Source organism: Mandrillus leucophaeus, unplaced genomic scaffold (assembly GCF_000951045.1).
Source record: "Mandrillus leucophaeus isolate KB7577 unplaced genomic scaffold, Mleu.le_1.0 Scaffold265, whole genome shotgun sequence".
Lineage (NCBI taxonomy): Eukaryota > Metazoa > Chordata > Mammalia > Primates > Cercopithecidae > Mandrillus > Mandrillus leucophaeus.
This window is the reverse complement of record NW_012102754.1, coordinates 701792-729465: the sequence shown is the minus strand read 5'-3', so window position 1 is coordinate 729465 and position 27674 is coordinate 701792. Positions and strand designations below refer to the sequence as shown.

The following is a 27674-nucleotide window of genomic DNA, read 5'->3' as shown; positions in this document are numbered from 1 at the left end:
TACCCTTGTTTGGCAACCAAGGGGAAGAAATTATTATGGTTCTAGGGCCAAATGGACTGGAGGGGAACAGAAGACTTCTCAAACTCAGTGACCATCTGAACTCAAATAACCAAACTTGGAATCCACCAGTAAAATTAAATCTGGCAATTTTTCTAGGACTTTCATCACTTCAAGTTATTCTCATATAACTTTTCTTCAAACTTTTGTCCTTGCTGTGTCTGATCTATAGGAATAATAGTAGGACAAGAGAATAATTAACTTTCTTCACTAAAACCCTTTGAGACTACCCTCTGTTTCTTGCTGGAAACTGGCAGATCCTCCTCTTAAACCAAGGGAAAGTTAGGAGTGTTCCGTGACAAGAGGAATGCCTGGAACGAGGATTGAATACCACCAGCAGTTTGTCTGTCTCTGTCTCTGCCTCTTATATCTCACTCTAGATCTGTTTTTGCCACTTGGCCAGAGACACAGGGACATGGATAGCACAGGAATAGAGCATTTGAAACTGTATTCCCTTGGCTTGTCTAGTTTCAGCACTGTGGTGGAGGACAGTTGCCTGCTGTGACCGGCTTCCACACAAAACCTCAGGCTTTCATATCAGAGGCAGGAGATTACTTAGCCAGGTATAGGCACATCCCAGAAGTACAAGGGAGTTACCATTCCCAATCCTCAATCAATAGTTGATGAGATCGTGTCCCTGGTCCTTTTCTGGGGGAAAATTGGAGGCACATTTTATATAGTTCCTCAGAGGGTATGCAATGGATTGAGCTCCAGTTGCCCAGAATTTCACTAATGCCATCTCTCTTAGTCCATTTTGTGCTGCTATAACAGAATACCTGGGACTGAGTTATTTATTACAAAAACCCAGAAATTTATTTCTTAGAATCCAAGATCAAGACACCAGCATCTGATTAGGGCCTTCTTGCTGTGTCCTTAGATGGCAGAAGGCAGAAGAGGGGAAGCAGGAAGAACTCCTGTCATCGAGCTCCTTTCAAAGACCCCTAATCCCATTCATGAGGGAGGGGCCCTTACGGCCTAATCACTTCTTAAAGGCACTGCCTCTTAATACTATCATGTAACTGGCAACATCTGAATTTTGGAGGGGACACATTCAAACCTTAGCACCATTTGTTGACTTGTCTCCTTTACCTGTCTTACTTTCCCTTTTTCCTCACATCTGTTTCCTGGGATCACCTCACAAATAAATCTCCTCATCCAAATTCTTGTTTGAGGGTCTGCTTTTGGTGAAACCTAAACCAGATAGAAAAGCTTTCATCTTTCTAGTACAGCGTATGGTGTGTCATCTTCTGAGAGGAAGGGAGAAAGGTCACAGTAGGGTGACTCAAGGGAGATGAGAAACATCAGTGCGGTAGTCATGAAGGGGTCGGATGAGATTGGAATTCATCCTCTTGAGGAGAGTTTAGCCATGCAGTGCTACGACTATGTCCACACGGCCCAAGCCAGGAGAGAGCAGGAGGTGGTTGAAGGACGGGAAGACATGCAATGGGAAGGACCTCCAGACACTGCTTCAGGCTGTGGGTTGAGTTTAATTTCCTCCATATTACTTATTTTGGGACCCAGGCTGGATGGGAGGTAACTTCCTGGGGAATGCTGTTCTGATGACAGATGGCAGAAGCCCAAGAAAGCAAACCAACCATGCAAGTACATTTAATGCCTGTGGTTGAATGGACATATGGTACCTCTATCACATTCCAAGTCACAGATCAAACCCAAAACCAGTGGAGCAAGGGTGTACACATGGCCAACAAGAGAGCCTTGGCAAGGACAACAAAGGATGATGAACAAGTAACACCATCTACCTGTCCAGTCTACAAAAAGTATGCAGCTGGCTTCTCCCTTTTTCCATAGAGGCACAGGGACACCAAGTGGTGCTCTCTGATGACTGGCAGTATCAGCCACATCCCAGCCCCCCAAAAGTCACTTAACACCCAGTTTCCCATGAGTCACTCAAAAATGAATTCCTGAAGTGGTCTTTAAATCTGTGCTCTCACATCCTGTTCCAACCAAGCCTAAACTATGTATTTCTCTACTTGGCAGTTAGGATCTAAAACAGGGCAGAGAGAATGACATCAGGGTGCAGGGTTTCCTTCTTTTCTGCTCTTCTTTGAGTAGGATAATTTTGCAGAAGGCGTCTCCTCCTTTAGGTGTGAGGTTAGAACTTGTTGAATTCCCCCTGACACTATGGAGTCACTAGACTCCCACGAAGGGTCCTGATGGGAGTGGAACCCAGATGGGGGATGTGCCAAAATACTTTCTTCATGACGAAGAATGCACGGGTCAAACAAGAATCATGGTGTCTACATTACCAGATAATGTATGTCCCCACACACACATGCACACAGCACGCACACACACACACGCACGCACACACTGTTCTTTTCCCCTCTTTTCTCCCATTTTTGCCTCAGTAGTTGATAAGTTTTGGATCTGTGTTCCCACTCAAATCTCATGTCAAATTATGATTCCCATGGTTGGAGGTGGGGCCTGATGGGAGGTGATTGGATTGGGGAGGTCTCTAATGGTTTAGCATCATCTCCCAGTGCTGTTCCTGTAACAGAGTTCTCACGAGATCTGGTTGTTTAAAAGTATATAGCACCTGCTTGCTCTCTCTCTTCCTCCTGCTCCAGCCATGTAAGACATGCCTGTTTTTCCTTCACCTTCCGCCATGATTGAAAGTTTCCTGAGGCTTCCCCAGAAGCTCCTATGCTTCCGGGACAGCCTGCAGAACCAAGAGCCAATTAAACCTCTTTTCTTTATAAATTGCCCAGTCTCAGGTATTTATAGCAATGTGAGAATGGACTAACACAGTGATACTAATGAGGAAGTAGGCTGGCTGTGCATCAGAGTCAGGAGAAATGGGATGCAATTGTACACGGACTTGAGAAAAGCATTTGATAAAAACACAATTCTCAGCATAGCACGGAGACGTAGAATGTGTATTAACATTTTAGGAGTTGTGGATGTTAACTTTCATTGGTATATAGTATATGTTTCATAATACTAATGCAGTCTGTTAAAAATGAGGTTCCAACAACTGTGTTAGGTTTTCAGGAAATAAAGGAATTACAGAAACTTTTTCAGGTGTGTCTTCCTGCAAAAGTAGGTCTCATTATTTCCATTGACCTTGAGAGAACAGACTTGGTGAGATCAGAATACTTGCCAAAAGCCACACAGTAAAATGGCAGACTGGGGACCAGGGAGGTGTGAGGTTCAATGGTAAAAGAAAGGCCCTAGCATTAAGCTAGACCTGTTTTTGAGTCACAGGGAGTTTTAGCTAGTGTCCCTGTGACTCAAAAGCAGGTCTAGCATGTCTCCTTCTTTCTCTCGGGTAGAATAGTGCTAAGTAAGGAAGGAGGAGAAAGAATCTCAAGTTGTGGACATTCAGAGAGACCAAACCTCAAACTCGTCACAGAAGGTGACTACATAATAGGTTCCACCACTCTGTCATGAATATCTGTTATCGTATATCCAAGTCTCAGAGGTCAAGGCAAGAATGGTGATATTTCATTCATCAGTACTTCCCTCACCCTCAGAGTGGTTTTCCTCTCTGTGAAGGTCGAGTTTCTCTCCACTCTGAATAAATTAAAAGCTGGCATTGTGATTTTCCTGTGAATGGAGAGGGCAGGCCCATGGCCTTTCCTCCTGCTGCAGAAGCAAGATAGCAGAGGCAGAGGCAGGGCATTCACCTTTCCACCAAAGCTGAATCTTTTTCCCCAGATGAATGAGAACTGTGGAGGTTTGCAACAGAGAAAAGCTCTGTGACCCTCCAGTGGCAGGAAGTGGAAGAGGGGTTTTTTCTTCAGACAACAGCCTTTCTGATTGGGGGTGCCAGCTCTTTCTGTTCCTCTTTTTAGTGGACTGTGACAGCTTCCAAGCATGCTCTTCTGTCCTTGTTCTGCCAACAGAACTCTTCTTTACTTTGGGAAAACCAGTCCATATAGTTTGGATGGACCTATGATTCTCTTCCTCCCACCCTCTCAGTCCTAGTCACAGGATGAACAGTGACCACTGATGTAGCCAGTCAGAGCACCTCATTCTCTTAGTTGCAGTGATTGGTCCACAAATGAGCACCTAATCCAAGCAGACAATCAAAGTTCTTCCACGAGATTCGTTATATTAACAATGAGGCAGCTGCCCCGTCTTTGTCTTGGATAAAGTAGGATGAGTGAGTCCGCTTTATAATGCAGCCAGCACAGAGGATTGACACGGGTGAGAGAAAAGGAAAGGGACAGAGGTTGGACAGCATCCTTTAACACCTGAATCCATCTATGCCTGAATGGAGACCAATAACTGGATTTCCTATGTATAGTAGTTAATAAATTCCAATTTTGTGCAAGCTCATTTGAGCCACGTTCATGTTACATTCAATTACATTTGAACCTTGACTTCTATAAATTCTGTACTGCATTTATCCAGGTGAATGGTGGAAGAAATCTTTTTTCTTGGGGTGGGAAGGATATTTGTGACTAAATCAAAGATTCACACTCCTCCTTGGAAAAGGCCATTTAAATGTGCATATATTGTGTTGATCATTGTCTTTTCCTGCCATCTTCTGCCTTGTGCTGGAGCTAAATGCAATTTGAGCCCTCAGTCTGGAAGGCTCTGGAGTTGTAAAATGCTCAAGATTCTCACAGTCTCTCTTCTCTCCTCCTCCATGCTGACGGAGTAGATGTGGAGGAGAGAGTTTTAGATCTCTTCCCCTTAACACACAGCTGGGATGCTGCTGGGAAGGAAACAGTTCGTGAACCCCATTTCATTTCAGCAAAGGTTTAGAATGCGTAAGACTTAGCCGTGGCCTTGAGAATGTTTTGGTGAGGGTAGGAGGGATGATCATCCATATGTATGATGTTGAATGTCCTCTTCAGAATAGTCACCTATGAAATGTCCCTTGTACTGAGCCAGGTCTGCCTCTCCAACGTCACCGGGTGGCCCACACACAGCTGAACTGCAAGTGTGGTGCTCTCTGGTAGGAACAAACTGCAGTCTGCTTAATTTCTCTGAGCCCCATTGACAGTGAAGTGGCTACATGATTACAGGGAACTAAGACTGATTTACAAAGTAGGGCTTGTGCAAAGATGTTATTGCTGTGCTTTCAAGCTCTGAGGACTGCGGAGACAAACTATTGGCTTTGCAAATTAGTAAAACAAGCCTTCTGAAATTAGGCTAGGTCTGAAATAAGTTGAATTAAGAGCTAATAAGAATTTTTAAAACAATTATACCTTCATTAACATATAATTAAAGTACAATAAACTACACATATTTAGAATGTACACCTGTCTACACCCTTGAAGCCATCATCACAATCAAGGAAACAAACATTTCCATCTCCCCTCAAAGTTTTCCGGTGTCTCTTCCCTCCTTTAACCCCCTCCCCATGCAACCCCTGATCTCTTTTCCATTACTATAGATTAGTTTCCAGTTTTTAGAATTACTAATAACAATGTCAGAGTAAGTTTAAAACAGTGTCTAAATAAGACAGGGCTACCTCCTCTGAACAGGTGGGGAAAGCTCCCCTGAATTTGTCCAGTTGAGGGCAGAGGCACTCTGCCTGCTCTAAATTCCTAGTTTTCCTCTCACTGTCCCTTGAGAAACAAGCCATATGCTAGCTGGGATGGTGGTGTGTGATATGGAAACTTTGCAATAGGAGCTAGCGAGGAAGAGCCAAGCATATTAGGGGGATGGAGTGGAAGATGAGAGGAAAAATGTGAAAGGAGGGTGAGAGGTAGACAGGGACTGATCCTGGGCACTACACCTTTGTCAAGGTTAAAATCAAAGAAATGAGCTTTAAACTCAAGCACAAGGAATGTAGGAGGATTGCCTTTAAATGCCAATGTCTCTAAACAATGAAGCAAGTTACTGGCAGAAATGGTGAAGTTGCTCCTTGTGGCATTCCATTTTATTTTAAAAAGATACATTCTTATCTTTATGACTCCAAGTAGCCATGGTCCAGTCTAAAGGCAGAGGAATGGACTAAAGATATTCTAAAATCTCATCCAGGTCTGACTGTCATAAAGTATGTTTTACACAGACATACTTTAAGAGTAGCTGGCCGGGCATGCTGGCTCACGCCTGAATTCCAGCACTTTGGGAGGTTGAGGCAGGTGGATCACCTGAGATCAGGAGTTCGAGACCAGCCTGGCCAACATGGTGAAATCCCCGTCTCTACTAAAAATACAAAAATTATCTGAGCGTGGTGGTGCACGCCTGTGATCTCAGCTACTCGGGAGGCTGAGGTGGGAGAATTGTTTGAACCTGGTAGGCAGAGGTTGCAGTAAGCGGAGATTGAGCCACTGCACTGCACTCCAGTCTGGGTGACAGAGCGAGACTCGGTCTAAAAAAAAAGTAGTTAATTGAGTGAATATTATTTATTTAATTTGTTTATGTGACAGTCTTGCTCTGTCACCCAGATTGGAATGCTATGGCACGATCTCAACTCACTGCAACTTGAGTGAACATTTAAAAGTGCCTGAACTTAACTTGACAAGGTCCATTTTGAGACTGAGTGGTAAAACCTTTGTGTCAAGATCAGCAGTGATGTGGGACACGGGTCTGTTCCGCATGCCAGCTGCAGTGTGCACACTCGGCTGCTGTCCTGGGACTAGAGACAGGGCAAACATGACCCACCATTGCTGTCAATAAACTGCCTTTGAAACATAATTTTAGGCTCAGTAAGTAGCATCATTAAAACTGTAAGAAGGCATCATTAAAACTGATATTATTTACACGTACAAATAAATCATGCTCAGACTTCCCCCATACATTCTCTCTCAAGCAATAAAAAAAATTGATGGATACAATTCTATTGTTGAACAAATATCAACTCTGATATCTTGGCTCTCTTCAGTGTTTCAGGGCTACAGGTGGTCACTATTTGCTACCTGAAATATCATTTTGTTTATCTTTTATAAAACCACATTGCAATTACGTTAGAAATTAATGTCAAATGAATTGGTAATCAATCCTTGAGTGTCTCCTCATCTGGGGAGGAGGTGGAGTACTGGGGGAAGTACTCTGAAGTCATTAAAGGTGGAAAATTCTCCCCTTTGGGGTTTTCCTCACTTTGTGGTGTCAGTGTCTGTGTGCTTGCTTGCTCCCCGAGCTGATCCCCAAGGCAGAGGCCGTGCCATATTTGTCTTTAAATTCTTAGTAGCTAACCCAGTGTTAATACATAGCAAGAACTAAATAAACATGTATTGAATAAAGGAATGAATGAACCAGAGTTACTACTGTAAAAAATATTCATATATTTTCTAGCTTTTTCATAAAATAGGTAAGTGTTTAAAATATTCATGAATAGATTTCCCCGCCCCGCCATGGGTTCATTATTTCCTTAAAGTGTGATTCCATGAATTTGATTTTTGGATTAAGGAATATATATTTTATCTTTTTAATGTATTTAATATTGCTTTTAAAGCTGATTTTAAAATCAATTTATAATTATAACATCAGCAATAATGGGACAATGATTATTATAGCACCTAGACTTTATGTGTGTCCTAATATAATGCAGTTTGAAATACACAGTGCTATGACATATTTTTTCCCAATATTTTAACCTTAATTTAGAAATAACTTTTAGTCTCAGAAGATGGGTTGTTCTATAAGACATCTGTCTGATCAGGTCTCTTCAACCGGTCAGTGTCATGAAACACTAAAAAGGGGGGAAAAAGGATATTCTAGATGAAAAGAGATTTGAAAGACGCAACAACAAAGGCAATCTGTGGACCTTGATTGGATATTTGTTCAAACCAATTAGCTAAAAAGTCATTTGGAGGACAATTGGGAACATATAAATATAAAATGAATATTAGATAATATAAAGGATTTTTTTTGTTTGTTTGTTTGAGACTGAGTCTGTTGCCCAGGCTGGAGTGCAGTGGTATGATCTCAGCTCACTGGAACCTCCTCCTCCTGGATTCCAGTGATTTTCTTGCCTCAACCTCCTGAGTATCGGGGACTACAGGCGTACACCACAACACCTGGCTAATTTTTTGTGTTTTTAGTAGAGACAGGGTTTCACCATGTTGGCCAAGCTGGTCTCAAACTCCTAACCTCAAGTGATCTGCCTGCCTTGGCCTCCCAAGGTGCTGGGATTACAGGTGTTAGCCACCACGCCTGGTTAATGCTTTTCTTTTAGGTTGAAGAAATCCCTTTAGCATTTCTTGTGGGACAGGTCTGGTGTTGAAATCCCTCAGCTTTTGTTTGTCTGGGAAAGTCTTTTTTTCTCCCTTCATGCTTAAGGGATATTTTCACCAGATATATTACTCTAGGGTAAAAGTTTTTCCTTCAGCACTTTAAACGTGTCATGCCACTCTCTCCTGGCCTATCAGGTTTCACTGAAAAGTCTGCTGCCAGTCATTTTGGAGCTCCATTGTATGTTACATGTTTCTTTTCTCTTGCTGCTTTTAGAATTTTTTATCTTTGACCTTTGGGAGTTTGATTATAAAATGCCTCGAAGTAGTCTTCTTTGGGTTAAATCTGCCTGGTGTTCTATAACCTTCTTGTACTTGAATGTTGATATATTCTCTAAGTGTGAGAAATTCTCTGTTATTACCCCTTTTAGTAAACTTTCTACCCCTATCTCTTTTGCTACCTTCTCCTTAAAGCCAATAACTCTCAGAGTGGTCCATTTGAGGCTATTGACTATCTTCTAGATCTTGTAGGCATGCTTCATTGTTTTTTAATCCTTTTTCTTTTGTCTCCTCTGACTGTGTATATTCAAAAAGTCTGTCTTCAAGTTCACTAATTCTTTTTTCTGCTTGATCAGTTCTGCTATTAAGAGACTCTCATGCATTCTTCAATGTGTCAGTTGCATTTTCAACTCTAGAATTTCTGCTTGATCCTTTTTAATTATTGTAATCCCTTTGTTACATTTATCTGATAGAATTCTAAATTCCTTCTCTGCATTTTATTTGAGTTGCCTCAAAAAAACTATTTTGATTTCTTTGTCTGAATGGTCATATATCTCTGTTTCTCCAGGGTTGGTCCCTGATAACGTATTGAATTCATTTGGCGAGATCATGTTTTCCTGGATGGTATTGATACTTGAAGATGTTCTTCAGTGTCTGGACATTGAAGAGTTAGGTATTTGTTGTAGTCTTCACAGCCTGGGCTTGTTTGTACCTGTCTTTCTTGGGAAGGCTTTCTATGTATTCAAAGGGACTTGGGATTCAAGCTCAATAACACTGTGGTTTTTATAGACTCAGAGGTACCACCTTTGTGGTCTTGGATAAGAACCAGAAGACTTCTCTAGATTATCAAGCAAGAGTCTCTTTTTCTTTCCCCTTACTTTCCCCCAAACAAACAGAGTCTCTCTCTGTCTGCTGAGCTACCTGTAACTGGGGGTGTGATGATGTAAGCACATCTGTGGCCATCACCACAGGGACCGCTCTGGGTCAGATCTGAAGCCAGCACAACACTGGACCTTGCCTAAGGCCCTTCCCTTCAGGGTGGTGAGTTTCACCAGGTCCCAGGCATATCTGGAGGCGCTGTTTGGGAGCCAGGAATTGGAGTCAAAAACTTAGCAATTTATCTGATGTTCTATTCTCCATGGCTAAGCTGGTGCTCAAACCACAACACAAAGTCCTTCCTGCTCTTCCCTCCCATTTCCACAGACAGAGAAGTCTCTCCCTGTGGCCACCACCACCACTGGTCCATGGCGGGGTTCTGTCAGGCCACCACTAATGTCCACTTAAAGTCCAAAGTTTCTTCCATCAGCTTGTGGTGAATGCTGCCAGGCCTGGGGCTCACCCTTCAGGGCAGTGGGCTTCTCTCTAGCCCAGAGCAGGTCCAGAAATGCTGTCTAAGAGTAGGCCTAGGGGCCTGAACTTGGGACCTCTAAGAGCTCTGTCCCACTGTGGTTGAGCTGGCACTTAAAGTGGAACACAAAGTCCCCTTTACTTTTCCCTCTGCTTTTCTCAAACAGATGGAGTCTTTCCCTGTAGCCATTATAGCTGGGAATGTGCTGGATCACCCCAAAGCCAACACATGTCAGAGCCAAAGGCCCATGGTATACTCCCTGGGTATCACTAGTAGTTACTCAGGCCCCAAGGGCTCTTTAATCAACAGGTGATAAATCCTGCCAAGAGTGGATCCTTCCCTTTGAGGTAGCAGGTTCTGTTTAGGTCCAGAGTGTGTCTAGAAATGTCCAGGTGCCAGGGCTTGAATGGAGGCCTTACATCTCTAACCAATTACCTATCCTACTGTGGCTAAGCTGGTACCCAAGGTGCAAGACAAAGTCCTCTTCACTCTTTGCTCTCCTCTCTTTCAACAGAAGGAAAGAATCACTTTCATTGCTGCAAGCTGCACTGCCTGGGATGGAAGGAGGGATGGCACAAATATTCCTTTAGCCACATCAGCTGGTGTCTCCCTAGGTCACTACTCACCCTAGTTTATAGGCTCTAAGTCCAGCCTAGCGCTAGGAATTGCCTAAGGATTGCAGTCCTTGTGTTCTAGACTGTCTTTCAAGTTCACCTACGACTCCAGAGCACTTCAGCCCACAGTAGTGAGGCTTGCTGAGAAACTCAAGTTCTGACCGCTGGGATGGGCTATTCCCCTCTGGCTCAGTCTGGTCCATTCACAGGCACTTGCTGAGCCCAGCATGGCTTTATTCTCCTCTATGGCAGGGCAGTACAGAATTCAATGTAATGTCCCTCAGTGAATGCACTCTCCTGGCGATTCAAGACTCTCTCCTGCCTTCCTCAATGCCTCTTTTGGTGATACAAAGTTAAAGCCAGGTACTGTGATTGCTTACCTGATTTTTGTTTCCTATGATGGTGCTTTTCTCTGTGGAGATAGTTGTTAAAGCCTGGTGTTCCAGCAGGGAGGACAAACGGTGAAGGCTTCCATTCTGCCATGTTGCTCCACCCTCCTGATTGTGAAATTTCAATTAGCACATTATCCTGCCAAGTGAAAAAGAGTCTCATTATGATACGCAGTCTTGTGCTGACATCTTGGGACAAGCTGCCCACAGCATGAAGTTGTCAACTTCTTGGCCTAGTTCGCAGTCTGAATGTCTCTGATTATGCTATAGGGTGGCTTGTTGAACTTTCAGAGTGGCCTATACATCAGGCATGAGACTTGTTTCTTAAAATTATCTAGTTTCTGCTTGTAGGGCTTCAGGAATAGAACAGTTCCCAGTTTTCATAATTTTATAGAAGCTGGATTGAAGAAACCTAGAAGAATTTAGAATCTAGTCTAGTCTGCAGGTACATAACAAGTACTTAAAATAATGCATAGGACTACAATCTAATAACAAGTGTATTATAGCTTTTCCTTAGAAATATAACTTTTTCTGTCTATATTGATCACATAATAATCTCATATTTGAAATCTTGAGGCTAAGAAGCCAAACCAAAGTAGACTTTAGATTTTACTTCTAGTCTTAAAGTTCCTGAGCCTGTCAGGAAATGACAGTTTTTACTTACTCTCTGTAAGACTGGGAACCCTTGAAACCAGGCATTCTGTACACATTCTCAAATGTAATATTCCAGTCAGAGCTTTGGTAATATAACAAATGTTTCCTGTTGTATGCTGTTACAAAGAGAGCAAATTTTTATTGAACTCATGCAAATAACTATATTGCCTATATCACACACAACTATATAACTATATTATGCAGAAAACTAAATGAATATTCACAGATAGTTTCCACCTTTTGGAGAATTCAAGTAGGGAGAAAGACGTAAATGCTTCTACCTTTGTTCATAAAAATATACTTTACCACATTTCTTAAAAATGCAGACAGCTTAAGACAGAATATTTTCTTTTTTTCTTTTTTTTTTTTTTTGAGACAGGGTCTTGCTCTGTTGATGAGGCTGGACTGCAGTGGTGTGATTTCGACTCACTTAAACCCCTGCCTCCCAAGCTCAGAAGATCCTCCCACCTCAATCTCCTAAGTAGCTATGACTACAGGCGGGTGACACCATGTGTGGCTAATGTTTTTGTATTTTTAGTACAGACTGGGTTTCACCATGTTTCCCAGGCTGGTCTCGAATTCCTGGTCTCAAGGGATCTACCTGCCTTGGCCTCCCAAAGTGCTGGGATTACAGGTACGAGCCACTGCACCCGGCTGAGAGAACATTTTCTTAAATCTGGAAAACAAAACATTTAAGTGAAGAACCAATAATGTTTCAAATAAAAGTCATAAAAACATTATCTTCATCAGTTATTTAATCTCCTGTAATTAATTTTTGTTGTGCTTGACCTTGATTTGTTGTCTCACAAATTCACCAGTTTCTGAGTTCTGAAGTTTTTTATTTAGTCAATTGTTCTTAAAGTTATTAAAAAACAAAAAACAAAAAAAAACCTCCAGCCGGGCACTGTGGCTCATGCCTGTAATCCCAGCACTTTGGGAGGCCTAGGCAATCAGATCTCTTGAAGTCGGGAGTTTGAAACAAGCCTGGCCAACATGGTGAAACCCTGTCTCTATAAAAAATACAAAAATTAGCTGGGTGTTGTGGTGCACACCTGTAATCCCAGCTACTCACGAGGCTGAGGTGGGAGGATCACTTGAACCCAGAAGGCAGAGGCTGCAGTGAACCGAGATTTCCCCACTGCACTCCAGCCTGGCAACAGTCCATCTCAAAACAAAAAACAAGAAACAAACAAACAAACAAACAAACCCAAACCTCTATTGAAGAGTACTTGTCAGAGTCTTTTTCACTAATCTGATTGCAAATACTGTTAGAGAAAAATCAAAACAATAACTACAGATGACAAAAACTTAGAAGAACCATGGTTAAAAATCTGATAGAAGTTCATTATAATCAGCAATTGATAAGGAAATTGATTATTTCTGTGACATATAACATAATAAGCAGAATTATGACTGATGATATATTGGATTTTAAGAGTTTTATACACTTTGGAACATTCATATCAATAACACATAGATGCAACTGAAAGAAGATCTAGTGTCATTTATTTGACAATGCTTCCCGTGTAACTTACTAAATAAGGCTAATCATTTAATATCTCTAAAGATGAGAGATACATCCTTTGATGCTCTCCAGGGATCTGGCTGTAATATCCCTAAGTTGATTATAGATCAAAAAGACTTAATTTAGAATTTTGATAATGGGGAGGCCTGTTAAAGATGACAAAATGTTTAAAACCCTTGATTAAGACAGGATAACAGGCTGAGTACAGTGGCTCATGCCTGTAATTTTAGCACTCTTGGGAGGCCAAGGCAGACAGATCACTTGAGCCCAGGAGTTCGAGACAAGGCTGTGCAACATAGCGAGAGCCTGTCAGTATAAAAAATACAAAAATTAGCTGGGCATGGTGGTGTGCCCCTGCAGTCACAGCTATTTAGGAGGCTCAGGTGGGAGAATCACCTGAGCCCAGGAAGTCAAGGCTGCAGTGAACCGTGATGGTGCCACTGCACTTCAGCCTGGGGGACAGAGTGAAACCCTGTCTCAAAAAAAAAAAAAAAAAAAAGAAAGAAAGACAGGATAACAGGTCACTGTTAATTAAGTAATAAAATTGAATAATAGTAAGTCATTTAACCAGAGTGATAATCAGAATTCAAACACAAAACAGAAACTTACACTGATGTAAAAGAAAAAAATGCTTTAACCCTTTCAAAGCCTGGTTTTCCCAAGTAATCAGAAAACCTAATAAAGACAACACAGGAAAGTGTCTTCATAAAGCATAAACATTTTGTTCTTAGGCTAGTTACCAAAAAGATAAAGAAAAACCTCCTTCAATGTGTTTATCTCTTCTCATAGGAAGCCCATTCAGGTACCTGGAAGTTGAACCTGATGAAAAGGTACTTGCATTTTATCAGATATAGTAAGATTGTGGGCCCAAAGGTGATGAGCATTGTATCATATTATAGAGAAATGTAAAAAGAAAACGAGTACCTTGTACAGGGAAATGCATGGCTCTTAGGAAAAGCATGAGATGTCTCCTTGTTACATGGAGCAATTAGGACACATCAAGAAATTGTTATGCAGAAGGAAAACATTGCTTTCCCAGGCCTTCAAAATAGAGCATTTCAGTGTCAGGTCATAACAGCAGAGTTAGTACTGAAGAAAAAAGTTACAGGAGCTGACAAGAAAGTTAAAAGAGTTATCACCCCAGCCAAACCAGAAGATGTGTGTGTGTGACCTGCAAATCACGTGCAGCAAAATACAGTAAAAGTTGAATTTCTGAGACATGAATTTGAGAAGCCTTAAGAGCCTTAGAGAACTTCTCTACCTTGAGAAATTAAATAACCACTCTAAACAAAGAAGATGGCATTTCCAACCTGAAACTAGAGAAATTAAATGCATCTCAGAAAGAAACTCAGCAGAAATAGAAACTGTAAAACAGAAAGAAGCTGCAGTTTGTAATACACCTGTTAAACAGCTTTCAGAATTAAAAATCAAAACTCCTTGCAGTGTTACTAAGAGCAGATCAATACTTCAAGAAAACTTTGTTGTTTTAACATAGGAGAGCAGATTATTTTGTTTTCTATCATTGTATTTTTTTTTTTCTTGAGATGGAGTCTCGCTCTGTCTCAGAGGCTGGAGTGCAGTGGCACAATCTCGGCTCACTGCAAGCTCCGCCTCCCGGGTTCACGCCATTCTCCTGCCTCAGCCTTCCGAGTAGCTGGGACTACAGGAGCCTGCCACTACGCCTGGCTAATTTAAAAAAAAAATTTTTTAGTAGAGATGGGGTTTCATCATGTTAGCCAGGATGGTCTTGATCTCCTAACCTTGTGATTTGCCCACCATGGCCTCCCAAAGTGCTGGGATTACAGGCATGTGCCACCGCACCCAGCCCTATCATTGTATTTTTAATATCACAGCTAAATTTTTAGAAGGACTTATAATTTCCTTCTAATTATAGCCAACTTGATCACACACAAAAATGTCTTTCATAAATTCATGCTTCACAAACATTTTGTGATGTACACATGCCTTCCATGACATGCTTAGACTTTCTGCTTTGAATTACACTTCCTCTTTCTTAAATAACCAGTCATTTGACTTTCAGACAAAAATTTACCACACATAATTCTTTCCCATACAAAATTATTCTTTTTTCTTTTTAACTCTTTACCAAAACTATATCCTCATACTTACAACTTTCTTTACATCTCTCTCTGTCCTACTTACTGGTTTATTTCTATCTTGTTTATATTTCCTTTCCAAATTCATATTTTGAAATAACCTTTAATAACCTCTGAACTTAGAACACGTGTTTTTTTAATTCTAAATGAAGAACACATTTTTATGCCTTTCTTACATTTTATCTTGTAAAAATCTTTGGCATGCTTTATATACAGAATTTTATATATTAATTAGAATTTTCAATTCTTAGTAACCTTAATTTCTAGTGAAAACCTAGGAAGCAAGAAATTTTTAAAAATGTTATGACAACATGCTTATTTTTGAAGTCTTTTTATTTTTATAGATTTTGGAGATGCAAGTGCAGTTTGAAAAACAGATTTAGGAGGTACAAGTACAGTTTTGTTAAATGAATATATTGCATAGCACTGAAGTCCAAGCTTTTAGTGTAGCCATCACCCAAATAGTGTTCATTGTAACCATCAAATAACTTATCAATCCTCACCCTTCTTCCACCCTCTCACCCTTCCAAGTCTCCAATGTCCATTATTCCACTCAATATGTTCATATGTGCACATTATTTAGATCCCACTGTTTGTTTGTTGTTGTTTTTTTTGAGACAGAGTCTCATTCTATCACCCATGCTGGAGTACAGTGGTGTGATCTCGGCTCACTACAATCTCTGCCACCCAGGTTCAAGCAATTCTTCTGCCTCAGCCTCCTGAGTAGCTGGGATTACAGGCACCTGCCACCATGACTGACTAATTTTTGTATTTTTAGTAGAGGTGAGGTTTTGCCACGTTGGCCAGGCTGGTCCTGAACTCCTGGCCTCAAGTGATCTACCCATCTCAGCCTCCCAAAGTGCTGGGATTACACTGCACCCAGCCTAGCTCTCACTTCTAATTGAGGACATGCAGTATTTGACTTTCTGTTTCTGAGTTATTTCACTTAATAACCTCTAGTTTCATTTGTGTTTTTGCAAAAGACATGATTTTATTCTTTCCATAGCTGAGGAGTATTTCATGATCTATATATACCACATTTTCCTTATCCAATCATTGATGGATATTTAAGTAGATCCCATATCTTTGCTTTTGTGAATAGTGCTACAATAAACATCTGAGTGCAGATATCCTTTTTATGTAGTGATTTATTTTCCTTTGAGTAGATACCCAGTAGTGGGCTTGGTGGATTAAATGGTAGTTCTATTTTTAGTTCTATGAGAAATATCCATACTGTTTCCCATAGAGGTTGTACTAATTTACATCCCCACCAATTGTGTTTAAGAATTCCCTTTTTTCCATATCCTCACCAACATCTGTAATTTTTTTGATAATAGCCATTTTTAATAATAGCCATTCTCATTGATATAAGATGGCATCTCATCTTGGTTATAATGAACATTTCTCCACTGACTAGTGATGTTGAGCATTTTTTCATCTGCTTCTTGGTCATTTCTATGTCTTCTTTTGAAAAATGTCTATTCATGTCCTTTGCCCAGTTTTCAACAGGGCTATTTGTTTTTTGTTGTAGTTGAGATATTTTAGTTCATTGCAGATTCTGAATATTAGTCCCTTGTCAGATGCATAGTTTGCAAATGTTTTCTCCCATTCTGTAGGTTGTCTTTCACTCTGATTTTTTTTTTGCTGTGCAGAAGTGTTTCAGTTTAATTAAGTCCCATTTGTCTATTTTCATGTTTGTTTCATTTGCTTTTGAGGACTTAGTCATAAATTCTTTGCCAAGCAAAGGGAGCAATTTTGAACTGTCTGTCACATATCAGTATTTTATAAATGAGAATTTTATTATTTTAGAAACATTTCCCCATAGTGTAATTTGTGTGTATCTCAAATATACTTAGTCTTTCTATAAAATTTAAGAAGCCAAGGAAAAACATATTTGTGTTCAACAATTTATGTTTTGGAATTTACCTTATTTGGAAATGATCTGGACATTCAATGAGTATCACTTAATTTAACATAACTTCAGAATTTTAAATCATACAAAAATTCACTTATAAATCTTTATTCCATTTACATTTACCTAATTTATTTATTTTTATCAATATTACCTAAATTACTTATGAAAGCTGAGATATGAGATAAAGCTACTCATCATTTCAAGTAATTTCCCTGTTAAACATGTGTACAGTCTGTGAATATCAGGTGTTCACCTAAGTAAGAACTTGAAAGTTAATTATATGGGTATTTTGCTGATAACTTAAAAGACATAGCTGTTTTTATCAAGCCAACACTATTAAATTAGTCTTACTTGTCAAAGAGTTACACAAACAGAGATCATTATGTTTTTAGGCTGGGTTTATAGTTTTATTATCTTAAAATAGCTAGCAGAGACAAATATAATCCTATCTGACTAGTAAACCCAGACAAAAATGTATGCTGAAATTCTGAAGACATTTTTATTTTTATTTCATCAACAAATTTAAAACAAGCTTATTTATTAAAGAAATAATTACGTCACATGCACTAAAAGGCATTTGGGTTGATTACTCCATAATTTATATAAGCACTCATTTATCTAAGCCAATCTGGATAAGGGATTTCTAGCTGACTATGGCAGATTTTACCATGCAGACGCAACATACAGAATGTGTAAACACATATAGATACACATACCACAATAAAGATCTTATAGCTTTCATTTTAGAATTTTAGTCATGAGATAGTAATACATAGTAATATATACTTATTGGTTTATAAAAGATAGTTGGATCCAAATTATATTTCTTAGAAAATGGGGTCTGCCACTGTCTCAGCCCAAAATCTCCTTAAGCTGATAAGCAACTTCAGCAAAGTCTCAGGATACAAAATTAATGTGCAAAAATCACAAGCATTCTTATACACCAGTAACAGACAAACAGAGAGCCAAATCAGGAATGAACTTCCATTCACAATTGCTTCAAAGAGAATAAAATACCTAGGAATCCAACTTACAAGGGATGTAAAGGACCTCTGCAAGGAGAACTACAAACCACTGCTCAGTGAAATAAAAGAGGACACAAACAAATGGAAGAACATACCATGCTCATGGATAGGAAGAATCAATATCGTGAAAATGGCCATACTGCCCAAGGTTATTTATAGATTCAATGCCATCCCCATCAAGCTACCAATGAGTTTCTTCACAGAATTGGAAAAAACTGCTTTAAAGTTCATATGGAACCAAAAAAGAGCCCGCATCTCCAAGACAATCCTAAGTCAAAAGAACAAAGCTGGAGGCATCACGCTACCTGACTTCAAACTATACTACAAGGCTACAGTAACCAAAACAGCATGGTACTGGTACCAAAACAGAGATATAGACCAATGGAACAGAACCGAGTCCTCAGAAATAATACCACACATCTACAGCCATCTGATCTTTGACAAACCTCAGAAAAACAAGAAATGTGGAAAGGATTCCCTATTTAATAAATGGTGCTGGGAAAATTGGCTACCATAAGTAGAAAGCTGAAACTGGATCCTTTCTTTACTCCTTATACGAAAATTAATTCAAGATGGATTAGAGACTTAAATGTTAGACCTAATACCATGAAAACCCTAGAAGAAAACCTAGGTAATACCATTCAGGACATAGGCATGGGCAAGGACTTCATGTCTAAAACACCAAAAGCAATGGCAACAAAAGCCAAAATAGACAAATGGGATCTAATTAAACTAAAGAGCTTCTGCATAGCAAAAGAAACTACCATCAGAGTGAACAGGCAACCTACAGAATGGGAAAAAATTTTTGCAATCTACTCATCAGACAAAGGGCTAATATCCAGAACCTACAAAGAACTCAAACAAATTTATAAGAAAAAAACAAACAACCCCATCAAAAAGTGGGCAAAGGATATGCTTTGTTTTTTTGTCTGGTTTGCTTGATTAGTCAATGTGGGTAAGAAAGCACTTTAGCAGGTTTTTTGTTTTGCTTTGTTTGCTTTTTCTGGGCATGGGAGACAAAGCCATTTTTATGCCAGAGAGACACCTCATATTATTGCGCTGAGCTTAAGATTTTGACCTGTTTAATCTGAGAGCCTAACTTATAAACATTTATTTATGTTTTGGAATTTATTTTATTTGGAAATGACTTGGACATTCTATAAGTATCATTTAATTTAACATAACTTTAGAATTTTAAATACATGGTAATATATACTTATTGGTTTATAAAAGATAGTTGGATACAAATTATATTTCTTAGAAAATGGGGTCTGGTCATATAGCTAAATGTTATTTACCCTGATAGGTAGTCTATTTTATTTTAGAATATCAGTCCCTTAATTAACTGTTCCTCACCCTAAGCAATTGTTTTTCAGGCAAACTAGAATTTACATTTTGTGTCTAGATTGTTGGTTGTCATGGAGCTGTTGTAAGTTGTAAAGCCATTAGTTTGAAAGCCTTTTAAGACCATAAAAAAAATCTTGTCTGGAATGCCATAAGCAGTGTGTTTATCTCAATACAAGTAGAAAAATTAGCAGATTCAAAGTCGGCAGAAAAAAAATAGAGATATAGAAAACTTAGAAGGCTCTACATGTTAACTCTGCAGTTACAGTTTCTAATTCAACTTTAAGTAAAACAAGCTTGGGGAGTTTGAATGATCCCCATGATGGCCACTGGTTTAAAAACATGGCCGGGCATGGTGGCTCATACCTGCAATTTCAGTGCTTTGGGAAGCCAAGCCAGGAGGATCACTTGAGGCCGAGAGATCATGACCATCCCGGGCAACATAGTGAAACCCCATTTCCACAAAAAAAAAAAAAAAAAAATTAAAAAATGCACGAGAAAAATCATGTAATTGGCAGGAGTCCCCAAAAACCTGGCATGGCTTAATGTTTGAGAATATCATTTTTGTTTTATATTAATCTCTCAAGAGTGAAGAAAATTCTATAATTCCTGTCACGGAGTTTGGACTGATGTTTTAGATAGTGGTGACTGTCCTAGTGGTTTTTAATTGGCTGTCTTGTGCCCACCATTTAGAGTGTTTATTTTTGCTCTCAGAAAATGTTTAGAAACAAGCAAGGGGGAAAAAGGAGCCAGATGATTTACAGATGCACATGACCAAACCGAAATGAAACAAAAAATAAGAGTGTTCACAAAAATTTTAAGCCAGGCATGCAGACCACACAAAATACTATACCAGACATGCAGACCCAAACAAAATGTAAATTCTGTAGAAACCAGAGGACTCAAATCAGAAAAGCATTGTTCTTATTCCAGATAGCACCTGCCAGAAAAGACAAAACATCTTGTATTATCTCAGAAACTGAAAAAGAATTCACTGAGGGAAGGGAGTCCAAGAAATAAAAAGGATATTTACTAGCACAGAGAATGTAACTCATGGCAGCATAGAGCACGAACGGCTCAGTTGATACTTCACTTGATACCAGGGGCTGCCAATTCCTCTGAGGTGGGTGCACTCAGGGGTCCCACTTCTGAGATATCATTTTATAAATCTAAATAACAAACAGGGAGGCTCTAAGAGAAAAATGTTTATTTGAGAATAGGGCACTGCAATGGGAACACGTGTGCTGTAGTAAACTATGCGTATATTTAGGGAGGTAAAGACAGACAACATTTTAAAGAAAAAATGAGGATAATGACATGATTGTTTTGGAATAATTATCCTTAGCTACGAGAATCAATAATAAGAGTGGTGCCAGTACAAGATTAGATAGGCAGTTGCTGGGCAGATGTCCTTGCAGAAGAATTTTTGTGTGTGTAAGGTTGTGATGGCCTTTGTGCACAGCTTTAGTTTTTGCAGTCTTTTGTCATAATTCTTGTTATCAGGTATTTGTGCCTGAGAACTCTTCGTTCGTGGCATTTCTTGGCTCTATTTATGAGGATTTTTAACACAAGTGACTTTGTTTTTATTTTGACAACCTTCACAGCCCCAGTCCAACGTGATTGGTGTCCTTATAAGAAGAGGAGAAGAGACAGACAGACGTACACAGTGGGAAGATGATCTGAAGATTCACAAATGGAATGCAATATGATGACAGAATCAGAGACTGGAGTGATGTGTCCACAAGCCAAGGATTGCCAGCAACACCAGAAGCAAAGAGAAAGGCATGGAACAGATTCTTCCCTAGAGCCTTCCCAGAGAGGAGGGCCCAACTCACACCTTGATTTCAGACTTCCAGCTTCCTGTGAGAAAATAAATTTCTGTTGTTTTAAGGCACCCAGTGCGTGTTACTTGTTTTTTTTGTTTGTTTGTTTTTGTTTTTGTTTTTTTTGAGACGGAGTCTCGCTCTGTTACCCAGGCTGGAGTGCAGTGGTGCGATCTCCACTCACTACAAGCTCCGCCTCCCGGGTTCACACCATTCTCCTGCCTCAGTCTCCCAAGTAGCCGGGACTACAGGCACCCTCCACTGCGCCCGGCTAATTTTTTTTTTTTTTTTTTTTTTTGTATTTTCAGTAGAGCGGGATTTCATCGTGTTAGCCAGGGTGGTCTCCATCTCCCGACTTTGTGATCCGCCCGTCTCGGCCTCCCAAAGTGCTGGGATTACAGGCGTGAGCCACCGCACCCGGCCATGTGTTACTTGTTACAACAGTCTTAGAAAAAGAATACAGACTCTACTAAAAATAAAATCATTGGCTCAGAAAAAAAACCATAAGCACAAATAAAAATTAAATGATTGAGTTCCAGTGTTATGGAGTGAAAAGGTCAGCAAATGCTCTCTTCCACAAACAACTATAAAACTGAACAAAACTGTAAAAAAAATCATTTCAGGGCTTGGAATAGACCAAAGGCAAACAACAAAATGAAGAGCATTTATTTATTAAAAACTGCTGAACTTTGGGTAGGAATAGTAGGAGTCTAGTTTTGCTTAAAATGAAGTTTTAACATGATTATAAGGGAAAGAAGGAAGATGTTATCTCATGCAGCTATCATCATGCTAGAACTTCTCATTCATTCTCAAAAAAATTTAAACACACAAATGACACATGAATATTTTCTCATGGCAAAATAGTAAAACAATATCAATACAATGAGATTCCATATTGATTCTCATCTTTCATTCTCATTTCTTTTCTTTGACAGTAATGCAGCTAGGAAGATAATTTATATTGTGCTTGTTTTGATATTAAATAAATAATATCACAATGTCCTATATCACTGCTGCTGGAGCCACATCTGCAAACTCCGGGGTCAGTTCCTGTGGCTCCAGCGGGGGAAGCGGGTGCTCCAGTGACCCACCCAGGGAATGATGATGAGGTGAGTGAGAATGAAGCCATAGTACAGTGGCTTTGCCGGGAGGAGACGTGTGTCTGTGAGAAATGCTCTGCAGAGTTCTTTAGCATCTCTGAGTTTCTGGAACATAAGAAAAAAATCACACTAAAAATCTACCTGTTCTCATCCTGATGACAGGGAGGGGCCAGTGTCTTCAGAAGACTTCTCCAGAGCTGTACTTAGTTACCAACCACCCAGTCCAAGCAGTGAGGATGGGCACAGGGAGAATGGTGTCAGCTCAGGGGACAGGAAGAAACCAGTTATGGACCTTGTGGTGTACCTAAAGACAGAGACCGTCCTGCTGCCCGCCTCCAAGATATAAGCTATTTACCCAAAAGCAAAGTGGCTAACACAAATGTGACCTTGCAGGCACTATGAGGCACCAAGGTGGTGATGAATCAGCAGAGTGCAGATGTGCTGCCTGTCCCAGTGCCCATTTGTGCTTGAGCAGACCCTGTGTCTGCAGCAGCAGGGACAGCAGGTACAACTCACCCAGCAGATCGCATTCAGGTGCACATGTGGACCTCCTATGCTCTCCACTTTGGCGGTGGGAGACGACCCTGGGCAGCCGCATATCCCAGCAGGTTTCTATGGCTGTGACTTTGCTCAGCCAGAAAGCTGGAAGCCAAGGTCTGTCTCCGGATGCGTTGAAACAAGCCAAACTACTTCATGCCAACATCCCTTCTACCGCCAGCTCTCTGTCCCCAGGGCTGATGCCCTTTGCGCTGAAGCCAGATGGAACCAGGTTGTTCCCAAACATCATGTCTCCTCTCCCAAGTGCTTTGCTTCCTCAGACGCCGGGCTCGGTGCTCTTCCAAAGTCCTTTCTCCACTGTGACGCTAGACTCATCCAAGAAAGGGAAGGGGAAGCCACCGAGCATCTCCACAGTCAACGTCAATCCCAAAGACCAGGCGGTCCTTTACAAGCACAAGTGTCAGAGCAGTCTCCCTTCCATGTTTATCTGAGCCCAGCCAACCTGTGTCAAAGTTGAAGTTCCTGGCATGTTTGTGGGACCCTTAACATTGTCCCCAGGATGACTGCTTTGTTAGCAGCCCAGCCACGCCCACAGGCCCAGCCACACCGACAGCGCAAGCAACATGGCTGCAAGTGGTGTGGAAAGAACTTCTCCTCCGCTGGCACTCTTCAGATTCACGAGTGGACTCACACTGGAGAGAAGTCTTCTGTATGCAACATTTGTGGGCGAGTTTTACCACCAAAGTCAGTTTCAAAGTCCTTTACATGATCCATGGGGCGAACAATAACTCAGCCCGCTGTGGGAGGAAGCTGGCCATGGAGAATACCATGGCTCTGTTAAGTACAGACAGAAAAAAGTCTCAGAAATGTTTCCCAAGGAAATCCTGGCCCCTTTGGTGAACGTGGAGATGTGAGACTGGTTACCTATTTCAAGGTAGAACCATTGGAACTTATTGAACCAACATGGAAAAGACAATGACTTAGCCTAATTGAGGGGAGAGGGGTACTGTATACTTCCATGATGACTGTATGTGGGTAAAAGGACAAGGTCTGCCATCTATTTAGGGGCCTATTTATAGACCCCAACCCTGTCCCCATCTTATTGTTTGTTTTTTTGAATGTACTTAAAAAAAAATAAAACTAAGGTTGTAGAATTATAAAATTGCTTCAACTTTTTTTTTAAAGACGGAGTCTTACTGTTTCACCCAGGCTGGAGTGCAGTGGCGTGATCTCGGCTCACTGCAACCTCCACCTCTTGGGTTCAAGTGATTCTCCTGCCTCAGCCTCCTGAGTAGCTGGGACTGCAGGCATGTGCCACCATGCCTGGCTAATTTTTTTTGTATTTTTAATAGAGATGGGGTTTTACCGTGTTGGTCAGGCTGGTTTCAAAATCCTGACCTCAAATTATCTGCCCACCTTGGCCTCCCAAAGTGCTGGGATTACAGGCGTGAACCACCATGCCTATCCTGCTTCAACTTTAGAACCATAAGTCGGATGCCCTCAGATGGACTTATGGTAGTCCTTAGGGAGTTAGTCTGTGTGTTGCTGCTTAAATGCAGTTCAGTTGGAGCCCTGAGAGTGCCAGTGTCCTCCCCACACTTCCCAGGTGCTGTCCTCTTCCTGAACCCCAGAAGAGGTGGGCACCTGAGCAGGGAATTTCAGGTGACTTAATTTAGTTTGTCAGTGCCTACTCTGTTGAATAACTGGGTTTTCATTCTTGAGAAGAAACTCATGGAAGGGTGTGTTTCCTATCACAGGTTCATATACTAATTTTTTTGTTGAATTTCCTTAGTTCAACAAAATTGGGACTTAAGCCAAGTAATTATGAAGTTTTTTTTGTTTTCTTCCTGAATATTTCATGAAGGCTATGAAGTTGGAATAGGCAATTCCTGGGTGTGAAAGCTTTAATTTATCTACCTCATTTATTTTTAAATTCTTTTGTAGCCATAGTGTCTGTTTTCCTATTTTAAGACCGATGAAGTATTCCCAGGCCCTGTCTAAAACCTAGGAGTTGTATTGGTTGGAAGAGCTGAACGTCCAAGAGGCTTTTGTGATGCCTTTTTTTGTAATCTCCTTTTGTAAGTGTAATATTGAGCAAATGAAACATTGCTTTCATGGTTTAACAAGAAAGGAGAAAGAAAGAAAGATTCTAGCTTCTGGGAGAAAAGTCTTTTCCCTCTAGGTAGAAGGCCCTGACTAAAAAGTGGATCCAAGACTGTTAGTCAAGGTGTTGTCTCTTAGTTATTGCACCTGACTTTAGGATTCCCCAGATATTATTATTATCATTATTCCTGCCAAGTTGTGCCTTTTCTTCTGGAATTGTAAGTGAACACATTAATAGTACCTGTTTAGACTGTGAAATGGATGTCACCGAAAACACACCGGTGGCTTTCTCACTGTTGAGCTAATAATGCCTTGTGAATGTATGATCTATGGAGAAACCCCTTTTGTTGTACCTGCTGATGCTGTCTCTCTGTTGGAAAGCACATTTTGAATTTTTCCCCTTCAAAACTTAGTTATTTTACTTCCTGTGACTCTGTAATTATTTCAAAATTAAAACTTAAAAATTATAGACAAGAAAAGAAACCGTTTCTTTTACATTTTTTGCCACTTCCACAGCAATGCTGGTATTTCTTGTTCATTATATAATATTGTTTTCATCCCTAGAGAGAAATATTTTAGGCCTGGGCCTGTGAGTAAGAGGCTCCTTGCACCCACTTGCTTATGCTTTTCCAGGTCCAGTGCTATTTTTGGAGGCAACATAACCTAATTTCTGGGCAAGGAATCTAGGGGCTATCCATTAATTTAGAGATTGAAATTAAAGGGAATCCCCCAAAACAGGGATAAAAGCATGTCCATGGTTTTGTTATTTGTTGAATTTTCCAATCAATTATGTACCTACGGCATTCTCCCCTCACCTCCCACTGCCTGTGGCACGATTTCCACCATGTATTCTCTTCACTTGTACATGAACTCGTCCCTCCCAGCCTGAAGTGTCCTTCCCAGATCTTTGTTTCCTTCTGCAGTGCATAATGTAGCAGAAAAATCAGAATCATACAATCTTAGGTGCAACTTCCTGGGTGTAAACTCACCCCTTCGTGGTCTTGTGACCTTGGACCAGCAATGTCACTGAGCCTTGGTTTCCTCTTTTCTCCTTCTGGGGTGATCCCTTTCTCCCAGGATTGTGGAGTACAGTTGGTGAGGACTTTTGTGGAAGACTCTTGCGAGGTAAATATTAGCTCCTCTTTTCCCTCCCTGACTTTAGCAGCTTCCCCTCCCGGCCAACATTTTAAAGTTCCTCTGAGAGCATCTATGGAGGCTGGTACCACTTTGCCTCCTGTTTTCTCCCTGCCCACTGTGGTCTGGCTTACATGCCCATATTCCCACTGTAGCAGAATTTTCATAGGATTTACAGATGGATTTCTAATTGCCAGACAGGACAGATTCTTTTTCAGTCTTCCTTTTGCTTGACCCTCTCACAGCATTTTGTTCACTCTTACCCTCTCTCCTTTTGCTTCTACCAACAGAACATCTGCCTGTTCTCCTCACTCAGATTGTTTTCTCCCCTTGGTTCCTTTCCTCTGCACTCTCTGCTCCACTCGGATACTAAGCTCTGACATGGACTCTTCTCTGTTCCCTTCCTTAGATTGACTTTATCCTCACCACAGCCTCCAAGCCTCTTGTGTCCTGACTATTCTCAAATCCAAATCTCCAGCTCTGGCCTCTCTTCTGAGCTCCAGATCTGAGCTTCAACAGCTTTTTGGGCAGATTCTCCATATGACTGTTCTGTAGACTCTCAAACTCTGCCAACTTCCCACTCTCTTACTTTTCTGAATATAATTTCCTTCGTTGTATGGGACAATAAACTCGTGCACCTTATTGGATCGCTTTGATCCATCCCTTCTCCACCTCCCACCCTATCCCATCAGGTCACCCTTCAAACATGAGATTAGACTTCCTGAATGATTGAGAATGGACCAGATGACACAACCTGGAAAGACTAGGAGTTGTCTCCTTGTGAGGTAAGGTTTGACCAGTGAAAATGGGAAATAGGAGGGATCCTATCTCTCCTGTGGACCACTTCAAGGCGTAGTTGCTGGTTGTGATCTGTTGTGCATGCTGACCAAACTTCCTGTTGAAAGATTTTGCTTTGTTTGTTCACCCTGAAGCAGAGCCAGAGACAAAGTAAGCAAACAGATAATTCACTTGGGAAATGATCCCAAGAAGTAGGAATGAGAGACACTGTGAGTGAAACAGAGAAGGTGGGAAAGCTGGTACAAAGATACATTATTAAGTAGGCACCACTATGGGTGGTGATTGATGCTCAGTGATGTCAGGTGATCAAAGGAGCTTTGTGAAGTGCATCTAAGAATTATCCTCCTGGAAACATGAAAGGGGAACACTTATCCATCGGCTCCTATTTCCCCATGGATGTTAACTCCTGGGTACTTCCAGGTTGTACATGCATCTGAGTACTTCCAGGTTGTACATGTGTAAGTGCTGAGTGGGCTCTCCCAGCATCCCACATCGGCATTAGAGTGACCCTGGAGCGGGAGGAGAGAAACCGAAGAAAGATACTCTCAGGTTGCACCTGTATAAAAGTGATTGAGACCTGTGTAGAACTGTTGCTGCAGAAGTGATTGGAGTGGGAAATAGAGCTGAGATTTGAAGTGGAACATAAAAGTTGTCAGATATGGACCTACTGTGTCTCTTTGTGACCTCATTGTGAAGCAGTTGTCAGTGCAGTAATTAATTACCTTGCACTGCCTCACACATTTTTTTCTTGTTTCACTTCCTATTTACTTCTCCCTCACTCTTATGGGCTTGTATCTTCAAAGTAAAGTGTTAGCACTTTAATCCTTGCCCCAGCCTCTGATTTCTCAAGGACTCATT

At 40.8% G+C, this 27674-nt stretch overlaps 1 pseudogene; it reads left to right on the top strand.

Annotated features, from left to right (window-relative positions):
* Window positions 1-1348: 1348 nt before the first annotated feature.
* Window positions 1349-23695, top strand: LOC105542675 (annotated as a pseudogene).
* Window positions 23696-27674: the final 3979 nt, after the last annotated feature.